The sequence below is a fragment of the Rhinolophus ferrumequinum genome, chromosome 13 (assembly GCF_004115265.2).
Source record: "Rhinolophus ferrumequinum isolate MPI-CBG mRhiFer1 chromosome 13, mRhiFer1_v1.p, whole genome shotgun sequence".
Classification (NCBI taxonomy): domain Eukaryota; kingdom Metazoa; phylum Chordata; class Mammalia; order Chiroptera; family Rhinolophidae; genus Rhinolophus; species Rhinolophus ferrumequinum.
Window position 1 is genome coordinate 8,786,516 of NC_046296.1, and position 23,966 is coordinate 8,810,481.

The 23,966-nt window shown below is 42.0% G+C and overlaps 1 long non-coding RNA gene, 1 other non-coding gene and 1 pseudogene across 2 annotated transcripts; 1 reads left to right on the plus strand and 2 right to left on the minus strand.

The window, feature by feature from the left end:
- Positions 1-101: 101 nt before the first annotated feature.
- LOC117033038 (uncharacterized) lies at positions 102-23,272 on the plus strand. The gene is made up of 3 exons (XR_004424829.1): positions 102-208; positions 21,121-21,323; positions 23,220-23,272. It is a non-coding gene; the product is annotated as an uncharacterized LOC117033038 (long non-coding RNA).
- Positions 13,048-13,121, minus strand: TRNAS-GGA (transfer RNA serine (anticodon GGA)). Its single transcript has one exon. It is a non-coding gene; the product is annotated as a tRNA-Ser (tRNA).
- Positions 19,125-19,463, minus strand: LOC117033037 (60S ribosomal protein L31-like; annotated as a pseudogene).
- Positions 23,273-23,966: the final 694 nt, after the last annotated feature.

Below are 23,966 nucleotides of genomic sequence, written 5' to 3' on the forward strand. Positions count from 1 at the left end.
CCCACTATTTATACGCAGCGCCCGCGCGCTCCCGGCTCAGGCCCCGCCCCTCGGCACCGCGCGCCTTTGCGTCACTCGCGCGGGGAAGAGGGGGCGGTGCACCGAGGGAAGCACAGGCTAAACCACTGTGCGAGGCATGGGGAGGGAGCGGAGGTAATGCCTCCCTCCAGCGAATATTTAGCTATCGTAAGCATTCATATAACAAGGGGTAAGTGGAAACCGGAGTCTATGGGGTCCTTGTACCCTTCCATGTTTGATGTGGGAGGAAAAGCGACAGGGCTATGAGGCTGTTCCCCTGTGCTGTGACATGGCACCTCCCTTCCGACCGTTGGCGGGGTTATCTGGCCGCGAGGTCGCGTCCCCCAGCGGTGGCAGCGGGAATCGTGAAGGTTTTGTCCTCTGGCTCTTAGCGTGGGTCTTTCCGGCCGCCCCGCCGTTGGATGCCCGGGTGACAGGGAGCCGGTGGCCTTTAGCCATGTGAAAGTGGCCATCTTGGCTGGTCAGCGTACTGTTCTTCGCACCGCCTTATACCCGCTCTGCGCGCTGCTGGCGACTGGAAATCCTGAGGGGGGCCACCTAATTGTTAGTAATTTCTTGGTTAAAGCCTCTGGTGAAAATGGCGGAAAAGCAGAATAATGAGAGTTCTGTCATTTAAACGATTGCTGTCCTCCTTGCACCCCCAGCGCTCAAGTTTCTGAAAGAGGCCCTTCCCTTTGTTGACCCTTCAGCTGCGACCTTTTCTCCATTCAAGAAAGGAAGCCTCTCGCAAGGCTGACCTTGCACTTGCTGACTTTTCCTATGTTTTTGAGGGGAAAACAATCGATGTTTAGGTGTCATTTCAATTTTCTGTTCAAGAGACTTGAATATTTTTCTTGGTGAGAGACTCTATTTAGCCCTTATATATGACTAAGGAGGTCTCCTGACGAGATGAAATGGTCCGTTTCCTGAAGCTTTCACTTTAAAATATCTACCTACGTTTGTCCCAGTTTTGCCCATTAAAGGAATTGTAGGGAGAGAAGAAAAAGAAAAAACTTGAGCCAACAAGGAGTAGGGAGTCAGGAACCGGTTTCATGGAGTCCCCGTCAGGAAGGAGCCCACAAGTGGAAAGGAGATCGGGTATCACTTTCTCTCGTGTAGGGACTGCGGTCTCCGCGCAGGTCTAGCAGGGGCTGCTGTCGTGGTGGCCCTGAGTGCATTAACATCGGGTTTAATGATGTCATTAGGCAAAGGCCTGCTGCTAGGATAGGATGCACATTACCCTGGGGACGTGAATGAAAGAGACCCCAGTAGCAGCCTCTTGCTGGTTATCCTCAGAGAATTAGGTAAATTCTGAAGAACAATCCTCCCAGCGGTATGCGGGAGGAAAGGTACTGGGAGTTCGGAAACAATGGAAGCACTTGGGCTGTGCTAGGGGCTTTGACAATGAAGGTGAAGAAAAGGGCTTTTCTCTAGACTTCATGACCATATCCATGGTCACTCAAAGCAGGCAATATAAAAAAAGAGAATACATATGTTATTTTTATTTGTTGGCTTTTATTTTTCAAACTAATTTCAGGGAAAACTGTTTAAGACTTTCATAAATTTTTTTGTTTCAATGTATTTCACCTTTTTTTTTTCTTTTTTTTTGCAAAATGCCAATTTATTAACTCAATGAATGATAAATTGCCAACTGGCACAAATTGCATGTGTAGGCTGGTCAGTGCATTATCTACGAGCAGAAAAATTTACATGGGAAGCCAAAATATAGTAGTTAAAAGGTTATGTGATTAATATGGAGTCAGAACAAGGGGATTACGTAAATTCAGTGATTAGCTCATTAAACCCCGATATGCTCTCGCCACCGACTCCACCTGGGGCTGTTCCGGCCAAAGAGATTGGAATCAGCAGTTGGTACTTGCTTACCTTCTTCTCTTTCTTGCTTATAGCATGTGTGATATCCTGGTTAAGCGTAGGGGTTTTGGAGTCCAGCTTCTGCCACTAAGAGTGTTGATCAAACAAACCGTTCTACACCTCAGTGTCCTCAGTCTGTAAAATGGAATAATAATAGTATTGTATAATTGCTTCAAGGATTAAATGAAATCATGCAAGTAAAATCTTTAGCACAGTATCTAGCACATAATAGGTATTTGTAAAATGTTAGCTGTAATAAATAACCCTTCAGTGGCCAATTGCTGTTAGGGTAAAGACTAAAATCCCTACATACCCTGAAAGGCCTGACTGATTTGCCTGCTAATTCTTCAACCTCATTTGTGCCACTTTCCCCTTCTTTCTGTCTTCTGCTTTGGATTTCTTTAATTAGTAACAGTCAAATTTATTAATGGATCAGTATCAAATTATTTCATTGCTTTTATATTTTTCACATTGTCCCTTCCTCTCACCAATATTATGAGCCCCTCCAGTCAGGCAGAGCAGGGACTGGTGCTGTGACAGTCCTGGTCTCTGCCCACGTGGAGCTCTAAATGGGGGGAAATGGCTGGCTAACTAGTCCTCATCCTTCCTACCACAGCTCTGTTGTCACTTCCTGGATGAAGCCTCCACCAACACAGATTTCTCACAGGGTCCTGTGTTTTGCGATATGGCAATAAGTGCTGTTTGAAATTAGATTTGGTGATTACGTCATGAGGTATCAACTCCCATTATGTTTGTAAACTCCATGACAATGAGAAGGTGGCCTGTTTTGCTCAAGCTTTGTTGCTCAGTACCAGACACACAGAAGGTGCTTAATAATATTTGAGGAGAGGGAGAGGAGAGGAAGAAAGGGAAGGAGACAAGAGGAAAGAATGAATAAATATAAGGGATGGCAGAAGAAAGTGGGGAAATGAGAAACCCTGGGGATCATGTAAAATCAATAAAAAGAGCTACTGCTTTGTTTTAGTCACAAGCATTATAATTAATAAAATTGAGAGCTCTTTACTAACAGGGGGGCTTATCACCATCCTGTTCTGAATGAGATTTCTGATTCCCTATATTAGTGCCTTTAGGGTAAAATAAACCAGGAGAAGTTACTGGTTTATTTCATATTTAACATTAATGAGATTTGTTGAATGTGAAATGTTACAAAGCACATAGGAAAAATCTAATCACTGCCTAAAGGTACCAGATTTCTCAACCCAAAGAACATTATTGTGGCAGTCGTCCTATGAAAGAGGTAGGTTGGAATTGGATAATCGTGTTTGTGACTCAGCAAATAAAACAACTCTAGGTCTTATCAGTCAGCCATCAAGGAGAGAGTTCTAGTAAGTAAAAGGACGCATTTGCACTGCAAGTAGCTGTTGATTTGGCAGGAGAAAAGAGGAAGATGATACTAGGTTATGTCAAAGAGCAATAGTGAAGGTGTGGAGAAAGCTCCTAAGCTATGAGTCTTAAGAGTACCTTCTATGTGTGTGTGGGGGGGGCGGCTGTTGGTTATAGCGCGGTGCTCTTAACAACAAGGTTGCCGGTTCAATCCCCGCATGGGCCACTGTGAGCTGCGCCCTCCACAACTAGATTGAAATAACTACTTGACTTGGAGCTGATGGGTCCTAGAAAAACACAATTAAAATAAATAAAAGTTTAAAAAAAGAGTAACTTCTACCATGTTTCCCCGAAAATAAGACCGGGTCTTATATTAATTTTTGCTCCAAAAGACGCATTTGGGCTTATGTTCAGGGGATGTCATCCTGAAAAATCATGCTAGGGCTTATTTTCCGGTTACGTCTTATTTTCAGGGGAATATGGTATGTGACGACAGGCCAAAAGAAAGAAATCTAGCCCAGATGTCTCTAAAATTGCACCAGTCCTTGAGGCCTCAGAAGCATCTCAGAGGCCTCAGAAGCAACCTAACTCTAGTGGGATCTGAAACAAGTACTATGAGAGTCCCCTCAATTGTAGGCTTCCTGTAATTTGTTTTTGTTTCTCTGTTATGCTCTCCTGAAACTTAATCAAATCTTTGACAATCCCAATAAAGTAATGAGAGATGGAAGAACGAATAGGGTACAATGAAGAAGACACTAAAGGAGACAATAATATATAATGATGTCAATATAATTTATTGTGACAGGCACTGTTATTACACCTCACAACAATTCTAATGAGGCAGGTACTATTTCTCTTCTTGTTTTACAAATGAGGAAACTAACGTGTAATTCACCCATGTCACACATCACATCAGTACTGGAGCTGGGCTTTGAGCCTGGGTCTGAGCTCTGAATACATGCTCCTTGTTACAAGTCAAACAATACACTCCCTGAGGCAATTAATGATGAAATTTGGTTTGTATTCTGCCATACTTTTTTCTATGAACATGCATATATATTTTACCTGAAACGTGGATTTTTCTTTTAACAATTTTCATGGCCATTTCTCCAGGACACTATGTAGAGATATAAATCATTCTATTTTTTTTATTATGGTAAAATACAACAAAATTTACCACTTAGATCATTTTTAAGTTCATGGTTCTGTGTCATTAAATACATTCATAATGTTGTGCAAAACCATTTTTTTTTTGTAATAGTAAAATTCTGCCATACAATTCATTCAGCTGTTGCCTTACTAGTTGAAATTCAGATTGTTTCTCATTTTTGCCCTACACACAATGCTGATGAATCTAACATCTTTGTACTTAGAATGAACTCAGAGTCTGGAGGTTTTGACTAGAAATACATGGTAAAGATTTATTCAAGGGACTAGGGTTTGCAAACCAGAAACATACCTAGGCAATACCCAGAGTGTTCTGAAGAAGAAAGAAAAGCTGAGAGTTTTTATTGTAAAGAGTACATTCTTGAGAAGAGTCAGTTATGCATTCTTAGCCTCTGGATGAACAGTGGTTTCAATGATAGATGTCGGGTGGTCTGGATATGTGAACATTCTTTCCTTAGTCCTTCAGTGGGTAATAAGTATATCTGGAGGTTTGATGTATACCCAGGCATTGCCACAGAACTGGAAAATTCAAAACTTTAAGTTCCCAGGCTAGTTAAAACAAGAATAGAATCATTTTCTCATACCTCAACCTTCTTGATTTTAGTAATTTATCAGCTTGACTATAGTGACTCCATTTTATTTCTTCATTCTATTCCTCAGTACACATACTTTTGTGAACCAATGTTGTGTGTGTGTGTGTGTGTGTGTGTGTGTGTGTGTGTTTAGATGTTTCAATGTGGGATTGCTGAGACAAAGGATATGTGCATTTTTACATGTTAGTAGTTACAGCCATGTTACTTTACAAATGGCTGTGAAAACTCACATTCCTACCCATAGGGTATGAGAATATCATTTCCCAATGCTGAGTGTTATTACTGTTTTAAATTTTTGTTAGTATGATAAATGAAAAATGATAAGAGAATATTTTTATGCCCTTGGGAGACTTTTGCAAGCAAGATAGAATATCCAGAAGACACAAAGGAAAAGACTGATAGACTTAACTACATAAAAATGAAAGATTACTGTATAAGTAAAATCCAAAGAGAATAAAAGAAAACATTTGCAACACATATCACAAAGAATACCAATTGATAAGAGAATGACAAACAACCCAATGAAAACTAAGAAAAACAGTTCCCTCAGACACACTTGGGAGCACATGAGTAGGGAAAGTGGGTAGAAGACTCTTGTATAACACTCCATTTTTATTCTTACTCTAAGCAACCAAAATCACCAAAGACAACTTTTAATAAGTGGATCCCTGTAGATTTTCCCTTGAGAACTGAACAATAAATACAGGTATCCCTTCCTCTCCACAGTTATTTCATATATATGATATAACTGTGGAGAGGAAGGGATACCTGTATTTATATAGGTATACATATATATATATATATATATATATATATATATATATATATATATTTATATATAGGTAGGTATATAGGTATGCCTATATACCTATAGGTATTATATAGGTATGCCTATATTTATATATATATATATATCTCACACCAGGGCAGCAGCACTCAGGGTGACTGGTCATAAGGTTTTTGCAATAGAGCGGGGCTCAAATTTAAGAGGTAAATAAGGGTGGTGTGGAGAGACTGCCCCAGAGAAGGGAAAAGGGAAATATATATATATATATATTATATATATCACATTAAAGTTCGGAAGAATAGGACTGAGAGTCTAGAAATAATCCCATACGTCTATGATCAGTTGAGTTTTAACAAAGATGGCAAGACCATTCATTCAGTGGAGGCAAGAATAGTCTTTTCGATAAATCATGCTGGGACAACTGGATAGCCACATACAAAAAAATAAAATTGGGCCCTTACCTTACACCATATACAAAAATTAATTCAAAATGGATCAACGATCTAAACATAAGAGATAAAATTACAGAACTTTTAGAAGAAAACGTAGGAGCATATCTTCATGATCTTGAACTAGACAATAGTTTCATAGATATGACTCCAAAGTAAAAATAGATACATTGGACTTCACGAAAATTAAAAACTTTTCTGCACTAAAGGAAACTATTAACAAAATGAAAGAACAACCCACAGAATGGGAGAAAATATTTACAAATCATATACCTGACAAAGGTCTAGTATCCAGAATATATAAAAAACTCTTACAACTCAACAATGAAAAGACGAGAAATCTCATTTGGGCAAAGGATTTGAATAGACATTTCTCCAAAGAAAATATACAAATGTCTAATCAACACATGAAAAAGATGCCCAGCAACATTAGTCACTAAAGAAATGCAATCAAAACCAGAATGAGATACCACATCACACCCACTAGCGTGACTATAATAAAAAAGATGGACGATAACAAGTGTTGACAAGGACGTGGAGAAATTGGAACACACATACACTGCTGGTGGGAATGTCAAATGGTGTAGCTGCTGTGAAAAACAGCTTGGTAGGTTCTCAGAAAGTTAAATGTAGAGTTGCCATGTGACCCAGCAATTCCACTCCTAGGTGTATACTCAAGAGAGTTGAAACAGGTTCACACAAAAACTTGGACACAAACGTTCATAGCAGTTGTTTCATAACAGCCCAAAGGTGGAAACAAACCAAATATCCCTTGATGGATGAGTGGATAAACAAATGTAGTATATCCACACAATGGAATATTATTTGGCTATAAAAAGGAATGAAGTACTACATTATACTATGACATGGACAAACCTCGAAAACTTTATGGTAAGTGAAAGAAGTCATTCAAAAGATCACATGTGATTCTATTTATATGAAATGTCCAAAATAAGGAACCTACAGAGATAGAAAAATTAGTGGTGACCAGGGGCTGAGAGGAAAAGGGAATAGCTAATGGGTATGGGGTTTCTTTTCGGGGTGATGGTTGCATAAGAAATAGGAAGTGGTCAGCTGGTTGGGCCAAACGCCAATGGAAAGAAAGCCCCAGGAGTAGGCCCCTTGAACTTGAGGGCCACTCAACACTCTTTGATTGGTTGAGGCTCACACTTGGTGATATTCATGGAGTTCTATCAATATATAAGTTCCCTTGAGAGACTAGACAATTGTTCAAACACCCAGACTCAAGCTAATCACCAAACAGGCAGAGGATATGAGCAGGCTACAAGAAACAAATAGTTAATAGATGTGAAAAGTCTTCAACCTCACTCATAGTTAAAGAAATGCATCACAAAACAAAGAAATCCATTTGTCATCTATCAGATTGGCAAACAAAAGTTTGGTAATGCCAGTGTTTACAAGATTGTGAGGAAATAGGCTCCCTCACACTGTTCCTGGAAGTGTAAACAGATTCAACTCTTCTAGAGGGCAATTTAGCAGTGTCTGTCAACATTTTGAATGCTTGTTCTCCTTGACTCAGCACCTGGACAGCTAGAAATTTACCCAAAGAACATACTGGCAAAATTATGCCCAAATCAGGTGCAAGAATATTTACTACAACATTGTAATAACAAAAAAACTAAAAAGCACTTAGACATACATCAGCAGGGGACCGGTTAAATATACCTATATGATGAAAAAGTATGCAATCATTAAAACATGAGGTAGAACTATATATATGGACATGGAAAGATCTTCTAATTTTTTTTTAATAACCCAATGTACACAGCAATATGATCTCATTTATGTTAAATTGAAAAATAGATATACAAGTATTATGCACACTTTTTTGAGGAAGGATACTTAAGAAGTGGTGCTAACTTTTGGAGAGTAGCACTGGGGTTTGGAGGGAGGAAATAATAATTTTCCTTTTTTTGATGCTTTTCTATAATATTTGATTTTTTTATACCATGTGAATGTAAGACTTTTCTTAAATATTTTTAAAGCAGACAAGGAACATGGAGGGATAAAGAAGAGAGAAAAGAGAGATCCCTCGTACATAGGAGATTATGGTTTGTCCTCACACAAGATGCTCTTGTTTTAGCTGCATTAATAAAAGCATTGTGACGATCATTTGGGTTTTAGGAAGACCACCAGGGCAGCAGCCTGGAGGATGCAAGGGAAATGTGAGACTAGACTTGGGGCAAGTGGTCCTGAGGGTTTTGCAGCAGAGCAGGGATCAAATTTAGGAGGTGAGGATGGGGTGGAGAGACTGCCCCAGAGAAGGGAAAAGGGAAACCGACAGCCTTGGTGCCTGATTGGATGAGGAGCCCAGGCATCTGCCTTGGGCAGCTGAGGGGATGGCTTTGCTGCCCAAGGAAACACTCGGAAGGAGAATGTTAGAGACCAGAAAAAGGTGGGGAAGAAAACAATGAATTTAATTTTTGAACATGTTAAGTTGAGGAACATGTTGAATTTGGTCATGTTGAATAGATATATAGGTATGGAGCTCAGAGAATTCTGAATTGGAGATGGAACACATCAGATCAGGTTAGGTAGTCAAAACTGATCCTAAGGAAACTGTGTAGAGTTCAAAGCGGGCCCGTTTCAAGGTGGGACTTTAGAGATCACCTAAACTTTAACTGTTGGGTAGAGGAAGAGGAACCTAGAGTGAGTCTGAGGTGTGATCAGAGCTGTGAGAGAAAACGGGGTCGGGTGGGGTCACAGACTATTGTTCTCTACTCCTGGCTGGACACGGGGGATGATTTTTGAAGCTACCCTCTCCCCAGTGCCAATTGCTCTGCTTTTGCCACATCTGCCCAATAAGATCCTAACTCTGGATTTTCTGTTTATGCTCCTGAAAAAGGAGCGTATGAGAAGGGCCCCAGTTCAAGTTCATGGTTTATACCTCCACAGGGCTCTTTCCATACCACCTATCAGTTTATTTTTTCTTATTTCTGGTTAGCTCTGGCTCTCATTCCCTAGTTATTCTAAATTGTCACCATGTTCACTTCTCACATCTCACTTCCACTCTCATCAGGGAACAAATGAGGCCGTTGGAGGTGAGTTTGTTTAACTTCTCTATAAATGTATCTGAAACAGTATTTCCCTTGTTTCCCAAGTATTCAGTGTCAGCGGATGAGGTTCACCTCCTGTTTAGCTCTAGAGTCTCTCCAGGAGACCTCGCTGACTCTGTTCCATCCCTGAGCCTTGGTTACTTGTTCCTTCTGTCTAGATCGCTGTATCACACATTACTTCTCTGTCACGGTGTTTACCTTGCTGAACTGAACTTACCTCCCTGCCTGTCTCCTCCAATTAACTTGATCCTATGCATGATATTTCCCCCTTAACTTCTTTTTGATACATAATATCCAAGTAAAAAAGAATGCACATATTGTAAACATATAGCTCACGGAATTTTCACAAACTGAACATGCAATCAGCACCCAGATTAAGAAACCAAGCATTATAGCACCCCAGAACCCTCTTTGTGCTCTCTTACACTCTCTTTCTCCCTCCCCAGAGGAACCTCTATCCAGTCTTTCAGCAGCATAGATTAGTTTCAGGTGTTTTTGTAAATTTCAACAACAACCAAAAAATAGACCCAAAATAGTATGTACTCTTTTGTGTCTGCTCTTTTGATCACCATCACATTCGTAAGAATCCTCCATATTGTTGCATGCAGGCACAGTCCATTTCCATTACCGTATAATATTCCATTGTGTGACTGGACCGCAATTTATTGATCCATTCAAGTATGATGATAGCCCCATTTGGGGCTATTGCAAATAGCAGGCATTATGTTTTATTTATCTTTGTATCTCCAGCATTTCACACATGCTTAGCATAATGGTTTATGTATAAACAGGTGAGAGACTTCAAAGAGTACTTTTCCACTGTATTCTTGGATGGTCAGATGATACCTGAAATATTTAAAAAGGGCCATTCATAACTTAAATTGTCTATAGAAGGCAACCACAGTGGTGTGTCTGGAAGCCATGTAGATATCAGGTATGCTGGAAGGCTCTGAGGTGTTTAGTATGGAAACAAAATCAAAGGGGATCAGACAGAGACCAGGTTGCTTTTGAAGACAGCAGTGGACCAATAGCTAAATATTTGGGGGGGACAGCTTTCTGCTCAATAATAATCATGATATTTATATTTAGAGAGCACTTACCACATACCAGGCCCTGCCATGTGCTCAGCGCTTGGTATCCATTATTTCAGTAGGAGAATGACTTTAAATGATAAGACTTGAACATGAGCTGCCTGGTGAAACTCTGATCACTTCATAGCTGCATACACTGGTGGTCCTGCGTCCTGGGAAGATACATTTGTAGGTTCATGCTTTGTCTGAAAAGCCCTCCTCTGACTTGGCTTCCTGCTCTGCTCACCTCCTAATAGAACTGCCTTCTTTCCTGAGAGCGACTTCCTGAAGTGCCTCGCTGGGTCCCCCACAGCAAGCAAATTATAAAACGTGTGTCTCTCAAGAGCTTCCTCCACTCCAGGCCCACCTGGCCGGTACCCTCTCCTCTTCACCCCAGGATGTCTGTTCGGCATTTTTCTCTCCTTCCAGTGACTTAAAACTTTCACCTGCGTGGATGATAACTCTGGCTGGGGTGGTGGCCACGGAGGCCTGACCCTTCATGTCGCCAAGGGTTACCCTAAACTTTGTTTATTTGAGACAAAAAATGTGAGGTAAAAGCAATGAAATTTAGAAAGTACCTGGAAAAAAAAGGGAGAAATCCTTCTCTAGATGTATCTATCCAATTAAGGCCTCAGAAAGAAGAAAAGCCCAAACGAATAAATCTGGGTTGCTGAATGCAAAAGGCGTTTGTTAGGAGAAGAAAATGCTGTCATCCTCACAGGATAGGCTGTGCTGCTGGCCCTGGGACAAGATGCTTTATCTCACCATTGGCGCCTGAGGCCAGGCCTGGCAGCTGCACAATCACCAATAAGAGAGTGGCCTGAGTTAGGCAAGCAGGTGTTGGGAGTGCTGGTGGCTGTGTCCCCTTTCTGCCTTCCCTCTCGCTTTCTCTGCTCCACTCCCTGCCCCAGAAACCTGCTCTCTCCTCATTCTTGTTTCTCCTGAGTCCTTTAACTTTTTCTTTTTTTAGAGGGGGGCTAGAGGGAGTCCAAGATTTAGGAAGGTGGACAACATATGAGCAGATCTCAGAAGCCTCGCTCCTCCCCACTCTAGCAGCCATAACTCATGTCTTCTATTTCTTCTCTTCTGCCAAACGAAGCCAAACACACACCAACCATGTTAACATAATAAATATCAGTCCTGACCTTTCTCTCTGGGCCCTGGAGTCGCCCTGACTCCCAAGCTGCGACTTGCTTGTGCTTAAAGAGGATTAGCACTTACTGGAGGCTGCAGGGCCCTGCGCTCAGGCTTGATGGGAATCAAAATAGAGATTACCTTATTTGACTTAAAAAATTTTCCACTTGAAAGATAGAATCCCCTAGAGATAGACGCTGGGGCTTACACATATACAACTTTAAATTGGATTTTAAAATTAGTTTGCCAGCTGTTTGCTAGGTCGTGCCCTTGGTTCTCGTCCTTGATTGATGTTGGGTCCATTTGGGAAACGAGGCCAAGAGGGGACTGAGGGATGGCCAAGGCCACAGGATCTTGGATGCCTGGGGACTTTCCCAGGAGCCCTGGCAGTTGTTGCCATGGGCCTTTAGAAACCCTGGGAACCTGGCCACCGAGATCTGTGTCTCGCCCAGAGAAACTAACAGAGCCTCCCCCAGGCCTCACCTCATCCCTGCACTGCCTCTTCTAGGCCAGGGTCTGAACAAAAGAAATGAAGGAGAACTGTTCTCCGCTGGAAGGTTCTTTCACACTTTTTGTGGCTCAGTATTTACTTTAGTTCCTGTTTCGCGTTTAAGTGATACATACGTACATGCCCAGGATTCTCATCCCCTCCTCTGTTCCTGCCGGATGGCTCTCCATCTCTCAGGTCTCAGCCAGAATGTCACTTGCTCAGGGAAGCACGAGGGGCAGCAGAGTATGGCGCCAGGGTTTGAATCCTGGCACAGCACTTCCTTAGCTGTGTGACCTTGGGTTAGTCACTTAACCCCTCCGTGCCTTAGTTTCCTCATCTGTAAAATGGGGGTAGTGGTAGAACCTACCTCATTAGGGTTGCTATGAGGATTGAGTGCGTTAGCATGTGGTGTACAGAATATGTGAAGTGCTTAGAACATGGCCTGGCGTGCAGAAAGTGGCTGCTCTTTTGCTCTCCACAGCCTCTCCCAAGGCTCTGTTGCCTGCTGCTACCCTGCACTCCCTTGGCCGTCTGCACTTCTGCGTTAGCACCTGTCCTGTATCTTTATTGCTTTATCATCTGTCTTCATGAGGGCAGGAACCACATCTGTCTTGCTCTCCACTGTGCAAGCATCACAACCTAAACCATGCTCAGCCTATGAGGTACTCAAGGAATGTTTCTGACTACAGGAATAAATGAAATGTTAAAAAAAGAGAAATGTTAAAGGCAAAAGTGATCCAGAAGACAGAGAAACTTGGGGCTCTTGGGTCATTTTTCTTCATCTGTATTTCCTACATATACTTGGGCTTTTCATTTTGTTTGTCTGACTGTTAAGCAAACAGAAAGATGATGAGTTTCAAGTTCCAAGATTATGAGGATAACACCTTGTAATCAATCGCCTTTCGCAGGAGACGTCCGCCCCCTCTAGTTTTTTCAAAATCTAATTAAATATTAAATGCATACCAAAGAATAGATTATATGAGCAAAATATTTTAAATGATTCTTTTCATTTTTTTTTTTTTTTTTAAGGAGGGCGCAACTCATAGTGGCCCATGCGGGGATCGAACCAGCAACCTTGGTGTTTCCAGCACCACGCTCTAACCAACTGAGCTAAGCAGACACCCAAGCAAAATATTTTAAAAATGGACACCCAACTACCTATAACCCAGCTTAAGGTATATATTACAACCCACACCATCGAACCCTCCTGCTGCATCTGTCCCAATCTCAGCCCCCTCCTACTTTTTGTTCATCATTCCTTTGCTTTTCTTTATAATTTTACCCTAAAAACACCCATCTCTGAATAATATGCTGGGTTTACATGCTTTTGAACTTTATATAAAATAAATCATACAGTACATATTTTTTGATTTGCTTTTCTCACCACTCATGATATTTGTGGCATTTGTCTAAGCTGTGGCATGTAGCTGCATAATATTCTACAAGGTCATTTCTTCTCCATTCTCTCAATGGATGTGTGGCCTCTTTGCAGTTTTTTTGCTGTTGCTGGCAGTGCTACCATGAACATTCTTGCATGTAACTACTAGCGGCCATGGTCAAGATTTTCTCTGGGTTTTTTTTTCTGGGTCCTAAGGTTCATACATTTTCAACCTGTCTAGATAATGCTCAATTGAATCCTCTGTCCCTGCTATGCTCATCTTCTGGTTCTATCAGACCTGTCAGAAAGGGCTTTCAGCTTGCACTGCCATGGCCCCCACTTCTGGGTTCAAGAGGTGACAACTTAGAAAATATCCCCTTGTGGCCTGGGGGAGTTGCTTCCAGCTCACAAGCACCACTCAGAGCCCCACAGACAGGAGCAAACTCTGTTGACCCAAAGCCCAGTAAAAACCAAACAGAGATCACTAAGCAGTATTCTGACTAACTCGTTTCTTTTCAAGATGATAAGTTTTTTGTGTGTATGTGTGTGTTTTTTTAAAGATTTTATTGGGGAAGGGGAACAGGACTTTATTGGGGGAACAGAGTGTACTTCCAGGACTTTTCCAAGTCAAGTTGTTGTCTTTTCAATCTTAGTTGTGGAGGGCGCAGTCCAGCTCCAGGTCCAGTTGCTGTTGTTAATTGCAGGGGGTGCAGCCCACCATCCCTTGCAGGAGTCGAACCGGCAACCTTGTGGTTGAGAGCCCACTGGCCCATGCATGTGGGAATCGAACCAGTAGCTTTCGGCGTTAGGAGCATGAAGCTCCAACCGCCTGAGCCACCGGGCTGGCCCCCAAGATGATGAGTTTTAATATTTTTTTCAAGATAATGAAAGTTTTAATATTTCTTGAACTAAGTGAAGTGGTATTAAAAACTTCCCTTGTTGTAGCTTGCCTTTGTTATAACTTGCCTCTGAACTCATTGTTTTAAAATCCCAAAGTGTCTTGATTTTGGTATGCTTTCAACAAATAAATACCAACTTTATTTTTGGGCATTTGCTGCCTCAGTCGGTAGGATTATTTAGGGACCTGTCTGCCAAAGCGAAAAATGTTTTCTCCACACTCTTTGGTGGTTTTATGTTGCCCTTATAACAATAATTTAAAACAGTGAAACCTGACGAATCCGTAACACTTGTGACTTTCTCCCCTTACACATTTGGTCATTGTCAGCTAGTAGGGTGTCCTGGCCCAGTTTCTCTGTCTAAGAGGGAGCTCGAAGTTCATTGACCAATACCCTTTTGAGAAGACACATTGATCCCTCAAGAAAATGATCCTCTGGAAACTGAAAATGGGGTAGTTTGTAACAAAAGCTGTTGTTAAGAGCAGTAAGTTATAGAAATAAGCCAGTATTGTGCATAAACCTAGTTACACCTAACCTGGGTTCAGGCCTCAGTCTCTTCACTTTGCTTCAGAGTGAATACGTTCTTTTTCTCTCATCACACGTAGCCACAAACTCTTGCCAATTCATCTTTTCTTCTGCCCATTCCATCATTGTGTTTGGGCCTTATACACCTCATGCCTGAACCACAACAGACTGAAATCATATTCCTACTTGAGTTTCTCCTCATTCTAACCCACCACTGCTGGATGAATCTTTAAAAAATAAAAACCAAACAACAGCAAGAACAAAAACCCATACACCGTAACTATTTCCCTATTTTCAGCCCCCCAAATCATTGGCTTCCACAGAATAAAATCCAGAACCTTCAACCAAGGCATGCAAAGCTCTCTCCAAACTCCTTTGACCTCTGTGGCTACCTCTGCAGAAGCCTGCACAAACACATCCCATTTTCAGCCACAGTTTCAGGACTCGGCCCTGGAAGCCAGCCACAGGCCCGCTCTGCGACATGGCCCTGCCTTCTCAGCGTTATCATCCATGGTCCCCCCAAAACACAGAGACTGGTCCTGACTTTAAGTGCCAGTCATGACACATCCTGTATGTGTGACCTTAAGCAAAGCACTCAATCCCTGTAATGCTTTTATCAGAACTGTAAAATGAGGGTGATTGTGGCCTGCCTTATTTACATATGAGATAACAGTGAAAGTTCCTTATAAATGAAATCAGTCTAAGTCTTCTTTAAATCTCTCATGACTTGCACTTAAAGTCAGGACCAGTCTTTCAAGTCCTACACAGGTTGATTCTTGGTAGCCAATGGCAATAACAAAGGTATTTTTATTTATCTATAATGAAAAATATGTTCACATTTATGTTTATGTTTTTTTCTACTAAAATGATAATCATTACTACTCTGATGATTACAAAATATTGACAATGTTTTTGTCTTATCTGTCTTCCTGATTTGGGAATGGATTTTAGGATTAAAATATTATTGGCCACCTAATGTGTTTATGTTTCTCACAGTGAAATCCAGTTAGCTTTTTGGGTATTCAATAAAAACCCATGTGTGTTTTACTTTTTAATTTATTTTTCAGTTGCAGTTGACATTCAGAATTACATTAGTTTTCGGTGTACAGCATAGTGGTTGGACATTTTTATAACTTAGGTGATCCCCACCTGACACCATGCATAGTTACTACATTATTGACTATATTCCTATGCTGTACTTTACATTCCTGTGACTATTTTATAACTACCAATTTGTACTTCTTAATCACTTCACCTCTTTCACCTAACCCCCCAACCCTCCCCCACAATCTGGCAATCTTCAGTGTATTCTCTGCATGAGTTTATTTGTTTGTTTATTTTGTTTTTTAGATTCCACATATAAGTGAGATCACATGGTATTTGTTTTTCTCTGTCTCACTTATTTCACCTAACATAAAACCCTCTAGGTCCAACCATGTCACAAATGGTAAAATTTCATTCTTTTTTATGGCTGAGTAATATTTCATTGAACATATATACCACTTTTTTTTTAATCCATTTGTATATCGATGGACACTTAGGTTGCTCCCATATCTTGATATTGTAAATAATGCAATGAATGTAGGGTGCATATATCTTTTTGAATTAATGTTTTGAATTTCTTTGGATAAATACCCAGAAGTGGAATTGCTAGGTAATAATGGTAGTTCTATTTTTAATTTTTTGAGGAAACTACATACTGTTTTCCATGGTGGCTGCACCAAATTTAAAGCCCAACATCAGTGCACGAGGGTTCCCTTTTCTCCACATCCTCACCAGCACTTGTTGTTCATTGATTCATTGATGGTAGCCATTCTGACAGGTGTTGAGTTGATAGCTCATTGTGGTTTTAATTCACATTTCTCTGATGATTAGTGATGTTGAGCATCTTTTCATACATCTATTGACCATGTATATGTTCTCTTTGGAGGAATGTCTATTCAAGTCCTCTACCCATTTTTCAATCGGATTGTTTTTCTGGTGTTAAGTTATATGAGTTTCTTAATATTTCGGATATTAACACCTTACTGGTCTACAAAGTTTCTGTTGAGAAATCAGCTGACAGTCTTATGGGCGTTCCTTCTAAGTAGCTAGTTGTCTTTCTCTTGCTGTTTTTAGGATTCTCTCTTTGTCTTTAGCCTTTGGCATTTTAGTTATGATGTGTCTTGGTGTGGGCCTCTTTGGGTTCATCTTGTTTGGGACTCTCTGCATTTCCTAGGTTTGTATGTCTATTTACTTTGCCAACTTAAGGAAGTATTGAGTCATTATTTTTTCAAATAGGTTTTCAATCCCTTGCTCTTTTTTTTCCCTCCTTCTCATACCACTATGATGTAAATGTTGTTATGCTTGATGTTGTTTCAGAGGTCCTTTAAACTATCCTCATTTTTTTCAGATTTTTTTCTTTTTGCTGTTCTGATTGGGTATTTTCTGCTACCTTGTGTTCCAAATCATTGATTTGATCCTCTGCTTCATCTAATCTGCTGTTGATCCCATCTAATGTATTCTTCATTTCAGTTATTGTATTCTTCATTTCTGACTGGTTGTTACTCAGCTCTTTGTGTAAGTTGTCACTGAGTTCATCTATTCTTTGCCTAAGTTCATTGAGCATCCTTATAACCAGTGTTTTGAACTCTGTACCTGGTAGATTGTTTGCCTCCATTTCATTTACTTCTTTGGAGTTTTGTCCTATTCTTTCCTCTGGGACATATTTCTTTGTCTCCTCATTTTTGCTACCTCCCTGTGTTTGTTTCTATGCATCAGATAGATCTGCTATGTCTCTCAGTCTTGGCAGGGTGACCTTATGTAGTAGGTGTCCTCTGGGACTCAACAGTACAGTCTCCCTAGTCACCTGAGCCAGTGCCCCAGAGGTGTCCTTTTTGTGGGTTGTGTGTGCCCTCCTGTTGTAGTTGATCCTTGATTGCTATTGGCACATCAGTAGGTGGTATTGACTCTTAGGCTGACTGGCTGTGAGGACTGGCTATGACTATGGCAGTGGAGCTGTTGTGTGTGGGCTGACCCTACAGAGTGGGATTTTCTGTAGTGGAGCTCTGGTGCCTGATGAGTCCACCCTTTGGGTATGTCATTTTTGGAGCTAATTGGGCGGTGCTATGTTGTGGTCTGAAGCTGACCACCTTGTGTATTGGTTTGGGGGCCTCTTGAGAGGGGCTCCAGTGCAGTCCCAGGTAAGCCACTGCCTGTGCTTGGCCTGGGGCCACCAGGTGGGAGTTACAAAGTGATCTACAATTGGTTTGGTAGCTGCCTGTGCTGGGCTTGGAGGTGCCTGGGAGTGGCTATGCCATGAACCAAGGCTAGCTGCTTTTAGTGCCAGGTGGGGGGCCATTTAACAAGAGGTATAAGACATTGTGAAGCCAGCCACTGCTTGTTTGGGGTTTGTGGACCTTTCAGAGATTTTAGTGAAGTCCTCAGCCAGACTGATTGAGCCACTTGTGAGTAACAGCCCCTGAAAGAGGTTCTAACACTGCGAGAATTGGATTCTCAAAGAATCCTCAGGGTGGGGCAAGTTTGATGGAGACTGAGATCTGGCACCTCCCTGTGCCTGCTGGGTTGGGGAAGGGCTCAGCAATGGAACAGTGTTGCCTGCCAGCACTTTGATTCCAGAGAGAGCTGCCCTTCCAGCCCTTGCCCCGAAGCCAGACAATTCAGTTCCTCCCCATATGTCCCTGGCACTTTTCAAATTGATGCCGCAGCTCTAGAGCTCAGAGCAAATGAGTCTGTCAGAGAATAAGTCTATGCAATGACTTTCTAAGAGGACTGACGGCCTGGGACTCTAACATCTCTCCGTCTCACCCAGATGGAATCACTGCTGATTTTCACAGCCAGTTGTTGTGGGGATTCCTCTTCCTGGCACTGGTGGTCCTGGCTGGGAAGCCTGGTGTGGGGCTGGAATCCCTCGCTCTGTAGGGGGACCTCCACAGCCAAGATATCCCTCCTGATTCTTAACCACCACACGTGGGTATAGGACCAGCCAATTTCTCTTTTCTGCCCCTCCTACTAGTCTCATTGTGGCTTCTTCTTTTTGTCTATTTATTTATTTAAAAAAATTTTGTGTTGTTTATTATTTTTTATTTACCTTTTTGTTCATGGCTTCTTCTTTATGTCCTTAGTTATAGGAGTTCTGTTCAGCTAGTCTTCAGGGGGTTCTCAAGGTTGGTTGTTCTATAGTTTAGTTGTAATTTTGATGTGGTTTTGGGAGGAGGTGAGCACAGTGTTTATCTACTCCACCATCTTGACTGAAAGACACCCCCATGTGTATTTTTTTTCTTTTTGCAGTTTTATAACTTTATTCAACAATTAGAATTAGCAGTTAGTTCTCATCTACATTAACTGTAGATTTTTGAAAGGGTGACAGGTACATTGGTAACCAATGTTTAGAGCTTATTTGGTGAATCTTCCTCCGTATTGCATTTTCTGGACAACCACACCTGGATGCCGTATGGGACATTCCTTATTCCTTTGGCCCAGACAGCTTTGTTGAGTCTGGTGTCAATGTGCACATCTGAGATTCCCATCTCCTTCGTGGCAAATTTCTGGATCTCTTTGAGTGCTTGTGAACGTTGATGGTGTATTCTCTGGTCACTACCTCATTGGTAGCAGAATGGCTCTTCTTCTCACCACCCTTCTATGTGGGAGCCATCCTGCCAGACCCAAGTTGGAAAGGAAGCGGCCCCCCCCCATGTGTATTTTAGAAAACCTACTCAAAATGCCTGCATAGTGTTAGCAGCGTCTTGACATGTACAAGATAGCATGCCATTTTTAGGCATTCCTGGAACTGTAAAACGTAGAAAGCATATTTATTTTAAAAACATGTTCTTTTAGTGCTTTATATCCATTATAACCCTTGTGGAAACTCTGTGAAATAAGAGTGTAAGAACTGGCATTTTAAAGATGAGGAAACCACAGCCATAGTGCCTATGTGGGTGTGACCAGGCTCACCCAGCTCCTTAGTGTCTGTATCAGTTAGGGTCCTGGCAGGAAACAGAGGGCACTCTCTCACTGGGTAATTTCAGCAGAATTCAGTGAAGTGGGGGCAGGATCTGGGGAAACCACAAGGAACAGTGTGATGCTGTGCAGAACGACATGGGCCTGCGAGAGAGAAAGGAAGGCACATCGCCAGAACCTGGGGAGACAGACCTGCAACGAGAGGATACAGCAGCCCGTAGAGACTGCGAAGTCAGGGGAACCAACACCCAACCTGTATGCCCTTCTGGAGATCCTCCTTGTCCTCAGTGAAGCCAGGGATCCTGTAGAGACCCATACGGTCACCCTCCTTGGGCACAGAGCAGGTTAGACAAGAGTAAGGAGTGACTGCAGGATAGGTTAAGCAAACTAAAGATAACCAGCACAGATGTAACCCATGGTTAAACCTCAGGCTTCCTGTCTTCTGTTCCTTCCCATGCTCTTTCCAGAACACTGTGGCTTAGACACAATGAGCCCTAGCAGAGAATTCTAGAGAAGATCCATCCGGAGACCACCCTTAGGCCACAATATCCCTCAGCATTCACATTTAAGCTAGTTTCCTAAAAACGTTACTGTATCCTCTACATGAGGACAGACTAACAATCCATGGAAGCTGCAAATCAGACTGAGTCAGGCAGCTGGCATGTAGGCCTGGCCAAGATGGCAGGGCTGGCAGGTTGAGAAATCTCCCTCTGAAGTCATCACTGGCTCTCGGCCGAGATGGTCTAGAGCCTTTAATGCAGCTACAGTGGGCATTAGCTATAAGGCTGGCAGAGTCTCAAGAAGAAAAGAATCTACTATCTTTTGCATCTGCCAATCAAAGTATTTTGAAAGAAAGACTCCATCTCACATCATTGTCTATAATGATATAATTTGTACTTGACTAGTCTGGCTTCATTTTTATGTACTGCCCCTGGCATGAAACTCCAGGTTTTATGAAAAGGAATCATCTCAGAATGTTGGGGTATTCTACCTTGGGTGAGTTCTTTACTCACGTTTATCCTTGATTCCATGGGGGTGAAAGTCGTAAAAGAGTTTATGACTCCAGTTAAACCCAGGAGCTATGAGAGCAGTTTATGAGAAATGCAAAACCCAATGTTCTCATAGAATACAAGCTCACCCAGAGGTCATGGAGCAAGAATGCTCAGTTCCTGTCCTAGCAGATTTCTTTCCAGAGAAATGAAGTTATGGCCACATGCAGCTCTTACGGCCTGAGTGGTCATGTTCCCAAAAGAAGCATAACTGCTAGTGTCTACAATGACTTCGCTACAAGCTTAATAAAGCCAAATCGTTCCTTCTACCCATCACCCAAATAAACCTATGCGCTGTGCATTTTTTCCCAGGGCTGAGAAAGGTTTTTCCCGGCTCCACTCTTAAGCAGTTTCCCTAGGACTGTAGGAATTGACTGAAGAGGCACAAAGCTAAACCAATGGACTCTCACGGCAATGGCTCTGGCCCAGCGGCCTCCTTTGTGTTTGTGCCTCAGAACTTTCGCACTTGCTGATCCCTCTGTTTGGACCAGTCTTACCCCAGATTTCTGGATGGGGTAAGTATATGCCCAGAAGTGGAATTGCTGGATCAAATGATAAATCCATGTTTAATATTTTGAGGAACTGCCATTCTGTTTTCCATAGTGGCTGCACAATTTCATATTCTCACTAGCTTGTCTAATCTACTTTTACCCATATATTTTGTGTAGTGTCTGTTCCCACTCTTACTTGAATGTTAGCTCCATGAAGGCAGACATTTGCTTCCCAAGTTCCTAGAACCTTGCTTGGCACGCGGTGGTAGTTGGTGATCAGTAAGTATTAGTCAAATCAGTGAGACTGGTTCAGTGCCTCTGACCTCATGTGCATTGTCTGGAACCCCTTCAAGGCCCAGCTTAATGCCGACAGAGCCTTTCTTGACCCGCCTTGCTAGAGGGCTACTTCCTGCTTTGTGCACACCTCTTACAGTCCTTCCTCCTTTCTGCTTTCTGTCTGGTAACCTGTGAACTTGCCCCATCTCTCCCTCTGAATGCTAAGTCCCTTAAGGTTAGGGAGCATGGTTTGTTTATTGTTGTCATTTTGCCATCTTTCTGGCCCACAAGTAAACTATGTCGACTTATGTTGACAAAATGCACTAACAATATTCACAGATTAGTGAAACAAACCGTTCATAATCTAACAACCCTAACACAATTCTATTTTTACCAGTTGCCTTCCAGTTTTACCCATATGAATACATAGTTGATTTTGTGGTGATCAGAGGATATGTGCTCAATACACACTTACCAGAAGGATGTTCTAAATATTCAAGCTAAGTAGTGACAGTGTTAGACTAGAGCACTCCGGAGCTCTCTCAAACCAGCCACCCCAAAGAAACACCCCCCCCCCCAAGGTCGCTGCACGACCGTGGTACACACCTCATTCTCTGAGCCTGGTCCTCCTGTGTCTGATGAGGGGCTTGGACCAATGACCTCTCAGGTTCCTCTTAATGTTAGGTGTGCTGTGAGGCCACATGTAAAGAAAGGTTAAGTACTCAAAGGAAGCCTGTGCCCGGAACAGTTCTTGCCTAGCTTGGCGGGAGTACCGAACCCCTCCTTCTCCTAGCCGCACTCCCCACTGCTGGAGCTTCAGAGCATGAAACACCAAGAAACTCAAGGAGAATACCTACATTTCCCATTCTTGTTGAGAGAAAAAAATAAATCCTTACAGCTCACGTGATTTCATTTGGTTATTTTAAACTGTTTCTTTTTCTGTCCTATCCCCAGTGAAATAACATATGCAAACAAAAATTGGACGTGGGGCTTTTTTTTAACCCTTTTGCTCAGCTATTTCTGTATAAATATGATTTGAGTAAAGTCTCTACAGGACTGTCAATCGTGCCTACCCCACTCCCCTTCCTTCTTACTTCCTAAAAAAGACTTAATGAGTTTACACCCAAGAGTGGAATGTTTAGATGACACTTAAAGCACTCCACGAAGTTTTTGAAATCTTTTCAAAGGCATAAACAATTGTGGATGAAAAAGGAGCTCTGTAATAAATCTGACTGAAAGTAATCTCACAGGCTGATCTGATCATAAATTCCTGACTGGGCCGGTGAGTAATCATGCCAGAGGCCTGTCAAAAGGTTAATCTTTGCCTTAAGTCAGCCCTGTCCTTTGTTCTTGTGCATATAGGTCAACGCACCTTTGAAATGCCAGAAGAATCCTCTTTTTCAGACCCCTTGGAAGGATAACCATCCTGAGGGAACACATCATCTTGTCAATGATCCTGTAATCCAATCATAGAGATTTCCCTGCCTTGCTTTCTCCCAAGTTCGTGTAACCTTCATTATTTTCCCTCTTTAATTCCAAATGTATAAAGGGAACTGCAAACTCATTCTCCAGAACATTTGAGATCTTGCTTCCTGGCATGTCATCAGCTTGGGTCAAATAAACTCTTATAAAAATTCTTTACAGGTGCCAGATGGCTCAGTTGGTTAGAGCGTGAGCTCTGAACAACAGGGTTGCTGCTATGGGCAGTGAGCTGCGCCCTCCATAACTAGATTGAAGACAACAAGCTGCCACTGAGCGGCTGGAGGGGCAGCCGGATGGCTCAGTTGGTTAGAGCGCGAGCTCTCAACAACAAGGCTGCCGGTTCAATTCCCACATGGATGGTGGGCTGCACCCCCTGCAACTAAAGATTGAAACGGCGACTGCACTTGGAGCTGAGCTGCTCCCTCCACAACTAGATTGAAGGACAACGACTTGGAGATGATGGGCCCTGGAGAAACACACTGTTCCCCAATAAAAATTTTTTAAAAATTCTCTATAGATTTGTGTGTTTTTATGTTGACAAAATGCACTAATAATATTCACACATTAGGAAAACAAACAATTCATAATCTAACACCCAACACAACTCTATTTTTACCAATTGACTTCCAATTTTACCCATATGGAATACATAGTTGACTTTGTGGTGATCAGACCATAATAAAACCTTGCATTCTACATTTTCCTCTTTACACCTATAAACAAATACACATTTCTCCAAATGTATTCTTCTTAAATATAATTCAGTAAGTGCAGGTCAAATCTATCACCAATTGCTTGCCCAGTGTGGGTACTGGGATGTATAAGATACAGAAAGGGAAAGTTGTCCCTGCCCCCAATCTCATGGACAGATACTTGCAGCCTCTGACAACCAATAATTATAAGGACAGA